Genomic DNA, 11,699 nt, shown 5'->3' with positions numbered 1-11,699 from the left:
GATGATGAGTACAAGAACAATGTAACCTAATACCCTTTATTCAGAAGTCAATACCCTTGATATATGGGTAGATATCATATTAATACAATAATGTAACCTATCGATTAGTCTTTATAACACCCATTACTACTTTACTCTAGAGAGACTGTTACTACAGATGGACAGTTTACAGGAGGATTCTGGCATTTAAGTTCTGTATGTGGTTAATTTTAATGTACGCGCATGTTGTTACTATGGTTTCTGTAGGCATCACTAGGTGAATTATGTATATTACAAAAAGCCCATAGGATTGAGTATAGATTTCAATTTATTCTGCACGTTTTATATTTACGGATTTCTTTCTTTAGATAGTCTTACTTGGTATATTGTGCGTGTCATAAAATGGTGGATACTCTTATTAAGATTCTATGTATACACTGTGTTACTAAGGGTAATTTGATTTCAAATGTTTATATTTAAGTATGACATTCTTCATTTACAAAAGCTGAGAGTCTTCTATTCAATGTACATCTATTATAGGTTTAGTATAATAAAAGTGTACCTGACGAAACAGTATAGGTTTAACTTAAATGTGTTTTACAAAGGTCTTATTAGGCGTATTCTGTGTGTCTTACAGTGGTGTTTCTATAATTCTTTGGAGTTACTACAGATTTAAATTTACGTTTGTATTTTTCAGCTACATGTGCTTCTATGAGAGAATAATGTTACTAACATACTACTGAAACGTTTCTGTCATAACTGTTTTTTCATAAATACTGGTATAGAAAACTGATTGTATTTTTATGATCAAAGGTACTGATTATAGTGTTTCCTTCTATATCTAAATATACTTTTTTTCATTTATAGGTGTTTTTCACTTCTCTTAGGATGCTTATTTAAGATATTTAGTTTTATAAACTGACTGATAAATTCCAATAAAATGTTTAAAACCTTTGTAGACAACTTATTGGCTCTAATTAATAACCCATAGCACTTTTTCGGTTTCTATATGAAGGTCATTTTGCTACAAGTGGATATAATAAATAAATAATTTACTGTTTAATCAACCATTTTACTAATATAGAAACTATTTAAAATAGCATCACTCACCACGCAGTTGAAGTACTATGAATTAAAATTCATAAAAGTTTCTGGTTTCTTGCTTTCGCTTTCAACAGATACTGAGATAGACATCATGTCTAAACACTTCTTTAAGACCAAGCTCATTCCACAAATGTCAAAATCTATCATTCCCTTGTATCAGTGAAACTGGATAGTGTGTATAGTCTGTGGCTTAGCTCGTGAATCTCTCTTTTAAGTGTTTACATACGTTTTACTTTTCATTCAATGCTATAAAACGAGTTGATTTTTCAGATGGACTGCGCCCTCGGGTTACGTCTCTGCTGATAATGGTCTTTCTGAATCTTATTTCAAATCTGTGCTTGAACTCTCGACTAAAGACTCTCTACACCTCCTTAATAACATTATACGAGCAGATAGATGTTGTTGGTAAGGGCTCCTACATGTGTTTTAGGCTTGCCAACATTTTCCTCAATCACCAAGAACACAAATGGGTTGACAATTGCCATTGAAGATTCAAACCTGTTCTCTAAAGAAGGTATATTGATGATATTTTTCTTATTTTCCACCATAAACATCATATACAACAATTTCGAGGGTGTCTTACTTCATAACACTCCTCTGTACACTTCACTCGCAAAACTGTTTTTCACAAACAATAAATCACTTCTAAAGGTTCTTCCCAAACAGAGAATGCTTTATGTAACACTTCGAAAGAGATGCTCTTGTTACACTAATCCATAAAGTGCAGATTTTAACAATATATCAATTTCTCATCTCAATGATCAAGGATGGATAATACACTGCCACCAGTTACCTACCATCACGGCCTACACACCTTTATGAGAACAGAAGTAAAACCAATCAGTTTCATGTGTCTGTAATAACTGTCGTTGTACAACTGTATTTCACCTATACAGCATTCTTGAATTAAAATCATTAAATCTCCAAAAACACTAAGATACATAATCACAAAATTTGTTTCCGACATCTACACAGAGTTTGTAGAATGTTTAAAATCCCAAACTGAAAGCAAAAGTAAAAGCGACAATGTAAGATGGAATAAGGAAATTTTATAGATAGCGATGGTGTTGAATAATCAATAGTCATGCTGATTTATTAGAATCATTTATTTTTATTTTTTACTTTTTTGTAATTTCAGTGATATAACTGCGAAATATGGAGATATTGTTTATATCATTTGAAATATTTTGTGTAGGATTGATATATCTTGGAAAATACCAATTAAACTATTGAAAACTTCTATATTTCTTTTTATTTGTAGATATTTGAGTACTTTTAGCACAAACATTATCCGTTATGAAAATAAAATAACTTGGACCAAAAATGGCAATATGATATTTAATTACTTATTCTTTTCTAGAGTTTATTTAATCACCAAATATGAAAAGAATAATGAAATTTCAAACAAATTCTCCTTTAATTCTTTCAATTTTATAATGATATTGTACATTATAAAACATATACATACAGTAAAATTTAACAGCCAAATAACATAATTAAATATAAAACAAATAACCCAATTTATACATCATAAATATTTAACGTGCCAATGCTTACAAAACAACAACACATAGAATACACAAAAAAATAAATATAAACGAGGATGAATATTGGCCTCACATCGCTCGGTTATGGTGTTCACATTTCTTTTCTCGTGATATAAAAGGATGCTGAGTGAAAAATAAAAAAAATATTTGTTTAAAAAAGTACCATTTCTACATCATAAACATGTTGTTAAATCAGTCTCTGTATACAGACAGTACTGTGCAAAAGTGCTACGACAAGATAATATTTTGTCATTATTTCCATTTTACGGATATAATTCTCCCATGCGGTAACTGATTGTAGATTTCAACACAATGGTAACGCTTCACTGATCCCTCTTGACAACTAAATGAACCAGCGTAAGAATAATCAGTATTCTTTAGAATTCATGCTTGAATGAAATATAGGGATTGAAATAACTGTCATAGAACTACATGCAGTGTCTTAACAGAGAACTTAGCATATAAAACATTTATATACTGAAAAGAATAAATTTAATAGCAACCCACAAATAAACCTTCATAAAAACAGTGTTTAACACAGCACATTAAGTTTTGTTGTCATGTCACAGCTCCCAAGGCATGAAGGATTGTTAGGAAATTATAGAACTTGCATAAAATCTTTATGTGATGCCAGCTGGAATTTCTGACAAATTGCTCTAGAATTGAATTGTTCCCCAATCGCTATTAAGTACACCATATATCTTGACGTCAAGTCAGGTAAATTTTTCAGCAATAAAATGTGATATTGTATGGGATTGATGGATATTACAAAATAAAAATGATAAATTATGCAGTGGTGTTTAAAGTCGATGTACTCAAACTGTAAAATGAACATGCAAGCACAACAACGAATTCTTCGACTTATTAATATTGCTTTTTGATGTATGTCATTAGGGTAATAGGTTCAAAGCAAAACAAAATAAAATAGTGAAGTAACAGTAATTCAAGACATACCTTCAAGAGTTCCGAAGCTGTATATCGTTTCCGTACGTCGACTTGTAAACACTTCTCCAAGAAATCTTGGAATACGAGAGAAATGTTATCTTTTTCTTTAATATCAGGTTTCCCATTTCTCGCTATGAGATCAAATTGCTGAAAAAGAAATGGGACATCATGACTTTATGTATATCTATATGTGTGATTAATGGGCAAGCCTTGTTCTGTCTTTTCTTATTAGAGTTGCTGGAAGACATTTCAACTAAATTATACAATCATTTGTGTATTCAAGTAAACAAAATCTCACTATTAAGAAGTTGGGTATTGCGAAACAATGATAATTTTTATGAGTAAAATTATTACAGAAACATTTCTCTTTAACTAACGCAAGCATTAATTTACCCAAATTCTTAAAAGATCTTGAAATTTATACGAAATACTTTAAATTTATCCAGAAGGAAACTCTTATAGATTTATTCAATCATAATTTTCTACTCTCAACTCATCAAAGTATTTACATACAAAAAGGAAAGTACATTCAAATAAGGAGAAAGTTGAAATTCAATCTAATTTTTCTCCATGGCTGTACTGTCTGGTTGGCAACATTTACCATGAGGGGATCTTCATTACAATAAGGAGGCTCTCCCTGTATCATCTCAATAACTGTGATGCCAAAAACCATATATCGACTTCACATCCGTATTTTTTCTTTTTAACGATTTCGGGTGCCATCCAGTACGGAGTGCCGGCCGTTGATGTTCTTTTACTTTCTTGTGATGTTATAACGGCACATAATCCAAAGTCAGCTACATGATGAAAAGAACCAAGAATAAAATTTTCATTTGAGTGAAAATGAAAACAAAAATGATTTAGAAAGAATTTCAAATTAGCCTGACAAAATGAATTTAAAGTATATTAATAATTCTTACAGTTTTGTAGATTTTGTTCAATAAGATAGCTTATCAGTTTGGATGGATGGTGAGAGACAAAAGTTTCTATGAAAATATCTATACAAATGGTATAAAACTTATTAAATATTACAATTTAAATGCTGGAAATTACTAAAATATTGTACAAGCTCAAAATTATTGTAAAACAAGATAGCTGCAGGTGTATTTCCTTTTACATATTCAACTAATTTCTACATTTTGGCTACAAATTAGATGTGTATAAAAGATAATCCTGAAGGGTTTTAGACACCCCTGATTTTCAGTAACATTGGACAAATTATTAGGAATCTGTAAAAAGAAAACACCTGCAGTCAACTTTTTTTTTCTAATAACCAAACCTGATATTATATGTCTTAAAGTTTACCTAGTTTTATGCTCTAGTCCATACCAACTAATATATTTTAACTTTTGATGTCCCTGTGCATTACACTGTTAACGTGAAGATATTCTATTCCCTGAAGAACCTATATGAGATGTAAATTTATTTCAAAGATAAATAGTTTTAAATATCACTATAATTTTAATTCAGTGTGTTTGTTGTTTTCAATAGTTCAAATATATATAATTTATAAATAGCAGAAGTACCAAGCTTAGATTGGGTTGATATATCAGTTGTTTTATCATCTGCTGCCAAGATGAAAAAAGTTATTACTGCCACTGGAACACCTAACATTAAACTGGCTACGAGAAAAGCGTGGCCTTTTTAGGTTGAGACCAACCACCTTCAGTAATTGCCCCTGGGCAATTTTAAACTCGCATCATTTCCGAGTTAAGGTGTTTTCTGTTATATCACCGACAATAAAAACCTTCTTTAATCAGTGAAGATTCTAAATTGAAAAATATCAACAAATAGTTTCCAGTTTTGTTATGTAGATGTTTCATTTCATATATTTTCAGTACACAGAATGACAGCGATATTAAAACATACTTCTGTAACTCAGTGACATGACATGGAAGCCATTGTTAAAAAGGACTGTTAGTAAATCCCATCGCCTTTACTATACATTCAGTGTCGTTTTATAAATGAAAGTATTCAGCTGTACTCAGGTTATCACATTGTTATATTCCAAGTGACAGACGTTAACTAACCATGTATCATGGCACATGGTCACTCCTCGTTAGAAACGCATTGGTCATACATGACTGTCATTGCTGGTGGCATGGAATGGAAACAAACTCATAATAAAATGGCATGGTCCTCAAAAAAGGGCTCAAACCATCCATCTCTACTGTACTGTACTGTTGTGGTGAAAATTTAGAAACCATTTTAGCATAAAAGTATAATTCTTGCCTTGACTTCTCTATATATTAAAATTTGTTATATAGGGAATAACTTCTTTTCGATGCGGATATCTTGATAGTTTCCTTCTTTAAAAAGATCCATATATACACCTGCTCACATGTGTTTGTCTCTCTGTGATTTCTTTTGTGATGCAACAAACCGCTCGTGTTATTTGTGGTTTTTGTTACTTTGCCTCCTAAAATAGATGCACAGGTACGTGGAAAAGTAACACTCAGGTGCGTACACTCAGGAGCATCTTGGTACATGTGCAAAATATTTGGTTTTTGGGTTCTTTCTTCTTCAAGCTATGACTTTAACATACACGCATAGACACATGCTTTTATTATTATTATATATAAGCAATGTTATTAATATAGTAATGCTTGCATAACAGACATGGGAAACTAACTGCAATAATTATTGAACAGACCTTTAAATAAATTGTAATCATTAGACATCTGTTAGCAAACAAAATTACAAAATCTCTATTCATAACAGTCAATATAACATACTTCTTTACAAATTGCTGATATATCATGTTCAGATAAACGGGTTTTGGTCAGGACAGTATCCAAAGAGCCGATTCCCAAATATTCCATGATTACCTAAATAAACACAATTTAAAATTTCACTTAAATTTTATTCTTTAGTAAAATCTCTCATAAACAATGAGACATAATATTTGTTCCTAACTTAAGATTCTGTCAGTAATCATATATGTAAAACAAATACCAATACCAAAATAATTTTTCACGAGGTAAAATTAAAGTAACTCTTGAAGAGTTAGATTTTTCATCTAGAATATTGTCTTCCAATCATGTATTATTTAAAAACAAGATTTCTAAAAAGCAAACCTGTAAGAATAATGTGGGTAACTATTCACAGACCAATACTGTTGCTCGAAATTGACTTACTATGTTTAATAAAGATTAGTACCTAAACGTGCACTCTATGGAATGTAAACTTGAAAATACAAGAGAATTCACTAATATGTAACACTAAGAATACTTGCCCAGAGTTCATCTCCTATGAGGTAGCTGTCCAGGTTGCTGATTACGTTAGGATGTTTTATTTCACGTAGGACTAACAGTTCTGTAATTACTTCACTTCTGTGAAGGCAGCTAGTCATCACCGTCAATTCTTGGGCTACACTTTTACCAACGAATAGTGGGATTGACCGTCACATTATAACGACCCCACGGCTGAAAGAGCGAGCATATTTTGGGGATGATGGGGATTCGAACCCGTGACCCTCGGATTACGAGTCGAATGCCTAAACCACCTGGCCATGCCGAACCGCTCAGCTCCAAATGGACATACCCACAAGATCTCTTGATAGTCTACGTTTGGAGTATGATCAAATGAGTAAAATTATATACTTTTACGCGACAATCTTTTAATTTACTCAAAAAAAACAAACAACAAAAAACGATAATAAAGAACCATAAAGGAGAACACGTGATTATGGCGACGTGTTATTATGAATATTTTATTATGTGAAAAATAATGGATCAGTCAACTAATAAACATTTTCCAAAACATAAATGCTTTCTAATTAATTTCAATAAAGGTTTGATTGATTCTTAAATTTTTTCCTTTGAAATTAAAATTTTCTGCTGGCGACATTCTACTTTTAGCGCCCCAACTTTGTTATATTTCCTTGGTTTACTAGAAAAGTAACACAAACTCAAAAGATTATGTATGTATACTTGAAAAGCTTTGCTTGTCGTCGATCATTTAGAAATTATTTTATGTTTAAGGTACGTATTCAGAGACATTTGCCCCAGCACACTGGCGACATCAAATCGAATACTGAAGAAAGCCTGGCCCAAAATTACAAGTTGATAATATAGTGTAACTGGCAATTATTGGCTTCGATGCTCTGTTGATAATGATTTCATAAAGTTAACTTAAATTTATAGAATTTGTCTAATAACCTGACATAAAGCGACTTGAAGGCATACAAAGGGTATTTAACATTTTAAGAACCTTCGCCATTCTTTGTCAAAAGTGACGTGCTAGTTCGTTTACTCGTCAAAATAAACCAGTTTCTTGAAAATGAATAAGTCAACACTTATCCTTCAATTTTATAGTGAATTTTCTTTTCTTTCATTGAAATGTTGGACTTCTATGAACACTTCTCACCAGTAGCACAGCGGTAATTCACCGGACTTATAACGACAGAAACCCAATTTCTGTAATTGTGGTGGGCAAAACGCATTACAATCCATAAAGTATTTTGTTCTTAACTACAAACAAACATAATCTATGAATTCTGTTTAGTCGAAATGTATCTCAGGTCGCTTATCATCACCAACGTGAATTTTTTCTGCAAATAGTATTTTGTGTTTGTCTATTTTAAATAAAAGAAACAACCATACAACTTATTTGTACCTACAATGTTGTTTAAAATAAACAAAATACAGCACTAGGTGGCGCAGCCGTCAAGACAAAGAGGCTTCCAATCGAGAGGTTTAAAATCTCAAATATAGTCTTTTACGTTTCATAAATGTGGCGAAATTAAAGGAAAAGTTTTATTGTATATAAATAAATGACTAGAAAAAATGTTCCATTATAGAGTTTGAAAGTTGTTTCGAGTATTTAAAAATTTTTCAGACTAATTATATATTTTATTTTTACACCGTATTTATAACTACAAAGTGTTGTTACATAAGCCTTATATGAAGAGTATGGAGCATACTTACCTGGCGCTGAGAATGCCATGATCAACAAGGTGGCTTCTCCAGAGCGAGGCTCGCCCATTGCACTCTGGGTGGGTTGACCTCTGCCACTATCCCAAACTGGGACAGATGGAGCGTGTAATTTTGGTAGTGGGGACTGCGTTCGCGCTATCCCCTGTAGTAGAAATCGAAAAGAAGAATCCAATTTGTTATTAAAGAAATGAAGTCGTTACTAAATAATCATAAGTATTTAACCTCAAAATGTTCAATCGTACTCAATACTTCCTTTATGGGATGAATACATAATGCACAACAAATGAAACATTTCTGCTTTAGCTTAGAATGTTATTTGAAACAGTGAAGCTTACTACACTGGTATGGGAGTTAAATCCGTTCTTAAAATACAGTAGAGAGCGTAACGGTGGCATTGCAGTTAGGTTATTAATTGGTACAGGTATAAAGGTGTTCCTTTACATTGGCTGTATTTGTTGTATCAGTAGGACTTCTTTGATTTCTTATTTCTTTCCCAACCTGGTATGCTTATGTTGTGTTGGTTTCTCAATTTCGCGCAAAGCTACACCAGTAGGCTTAAGCAGTAAACTGAGGGCTTTTAACACTACAAGTTTGTTGCTCTTTGCCCTGTGGATGGAAGGCTCAGTGCAGATTTCTGGATATGTGAGTTTCCACCTAAAATTCGTGTCATACGGAATTTTAAAGGCTGTCAATGATTGGAAAACAGTGGAAGGTTTAATCCCTGTGTCACATTCTCGTTAAAATTGCCCGAGTATCTGCAGTCCTGTAGCTGCAAGTATCAAATGTGAATACATAGGGCACAGTGACCTTACTTAAGGTCGTCGCGAGAACGAGACAGCAATTTGATAATTAATCAAGACAAATTATCTTCATTCGTTATACCCTATGTATGGCCGTTACTTAAGTAATTAAATACAAATGTGACTTTATCAAACCTCACTCATTTTAACTGTAAGGCCGAATTGTGCGTTTGTGTCCCTTAAGAGGAAAATAAGTTGGATAACTCCATCCATATGGGTAATAATAGGAGCTTTTTAGGTCTCAATTATAGTTAACAATTAACTCTATACTATATACATATTGCTGTATATAAACAAACCTATTCCATATAATTTGAAGTTGCCTCTTTTATTACATTCTGGTTTTGTTTCAAAACACATGTACGGTATTTAAGACGCAAAATAGGATAAAATACAAACATAGAAAAATGTTACTGCTTATGTAGGTGAGGGTAATAATAATGTAGTTTTGGTATGTTTGAGTTTTCGAAAGCATTTGACAATGTGATACATAGAAGGCTTGTAAGAAAAAAAAAAGTCTCGAAAGATGTGGGAAATAAGTTAGCAAGTTGGGTAGAAGAGGGGTGGGATAACAAAAGCAGAGCGTTGTTACGAAAGGAGTTCAGTCAAACTAGATTAATGTCACAAGTGGGCCACTTCAGGACTCACTCTTAGGACCTTTGCTCTTTTTGATCGACATCAATGATATAGATGAAGGAATAGTCAATAAATATTTAAATTTGCAGATGATATTAATGTCTTGGTTGTTGCTAAATGTAAAGAGGATGCTACTTCTTTATTGAGCAAAGCTAATAAATGGTAGGTTTTCTTTTGTAATTATAATACACACATGATTATAATTCATAATTTGTATGGATATAATCTGATAAGTTTAGCCAGAACGAGCGAATTTTGAAGTGAGCTTCAGAGCTCGTAATAACAGAGGTAGAGAAGAAATAATACGATTTTGTAGTTGGCTTCTATATCAACTAAACCAGTTGTGTGTAGTTTTCACAAAAGATAGTGTTATTTAAAGCTCTAGACTCAGCTGTGGTAACCAATAGTGTATCGATTTTTTTTGTTCATTTCTTGGCTTGTATGCTTGTGTGTGTGTTTTATTTTGAAACAAGCAGATTGTGTGCTGTTTATTTAGCGTTGAAATTCGTCGGCACCAAGCCACAGACATCTACTGTAAAGAATCCGTGCCATATACAAAAACCTGATATTGGCTATCTAATAAAATTCTAAACTTTATAAAGCATTTTGTCTCAGACTTTCCAAACGTTTTCCCACAAGTGACGTAAGACTAATAGGCCTATGAAAGCCAGACTTTCTCGAGCGTCCATTTTTAAATGGAAAATGTTGACAAAAATCTTCTATTATAAGTATGTTTTATACAGTTCTTGAAAATATAATTACCGAAAATCTTGTTCCCAAATATCTAGCACTCGGCCTACATCTGTCGTATGTTTCCACCTTGATGAAGACGTCTATCTCCTCTATCCATTCTGTGAATTCCTTTACATGCATATCACTATGTCCTCAGTTATTTGTTTTATATACCGAACCATAACTATCGTTCACAAATTTAGCTCTGTAACTTATCAGACATTTAAATTTAAAGCTACCAATACTCGCACCTTTAAATGTTAGTCATACAGTTAAAGAGGTACATGCCAGTTACGTAATCCCTTTCAAGGACTTTGATTTGCGACTAATACGTTTACAAGGTACCTAACCTTATTCATTTGCACGTGACAGAAACTAAATATTTTGGGAAAAGCATTACGCACTCTTTATATATAATATCGCTATGAAGTGAAGGAGTTCACGCAAGTTCATTTTTAGCGATTCTTATCGAAGAATGCATTTTACTTTTACCCTTTGAGTTATTGATGATAAGCACTGATTGGCTGTAGTGTATAACGATATAACAAATTGATAATTTGAGTCTATACACTCGATATATCCGTGAAGGAGATCATGTGCTTAAAAGTGAATTCTATTACAAGCTTCAAATGATTTTGTTCTGTTTTGAATGTCGCGCAAAGCTTCACGACGTCTATCTGCGCTAGTAGTCCCTAATTTAGCAGTGTAAGACAAGAGTGAAGGCAGCTAGTCATCACCGTCAATTCTTGGGCTACACTTTTACCAACGAATAGTGGGATTGACCGTCACATTATAACGACCCACGGCTGAAAGAGCGAGCATATTTTGGGGATGATGGGGATTCGAACCCGTGACCCTCGGATTACGAGTCGAGTGCCTAAACCACCTGGCCATGCCGAACCGCTCAGCTCCAAATGGACATACCCACAAGATCTCTTGATAGTCTACGTTTGGAGTATGATCAAATGAGTAAAATTATATACTTTTACGCGACAATCTTTTAATTTACTAAAAAAAAC

General features: G+C 32.8%; 1 non-coding gene across 1 annotated transcript; it reads left to right on the top strand.

Moving 5' to 3' along the window:
- Positions 1–8,495: 8,495 nt before the first annotated feature.
- On the top strand, positions 8,496–8,657 carry LOC143232919 (U1 spliceosomal RNA). Its single transcript, XR_013017879.1, has one exon. It is a non-coding gene; the product is annotated as a U1 spliceosomal RNA (small nuclear RNA).
- Positions 8,658–11,699: the final 3,042 nt, after the last annotated feature.

The sequence above is a fragment of the Tachypleus tridentatus genome, chromosome 11 (assembly GCF_004210375.1).
Source record: "Tachypleus tridentatus isolate NWPU-2018 chromosome 11, ASM421037v1, whole genome shotgun sequence".
In the NCBI taxonomy this organism is placed as follows: Eukaryota; Metazoa; Arthropoda; class Merostomata; order Xiphosura; family Limulidae; genus Tachypleus; species Tachypleus tridentatus.
This window is presented reverse-complemented; position numbering and strand designations above follow the sequence as displayed.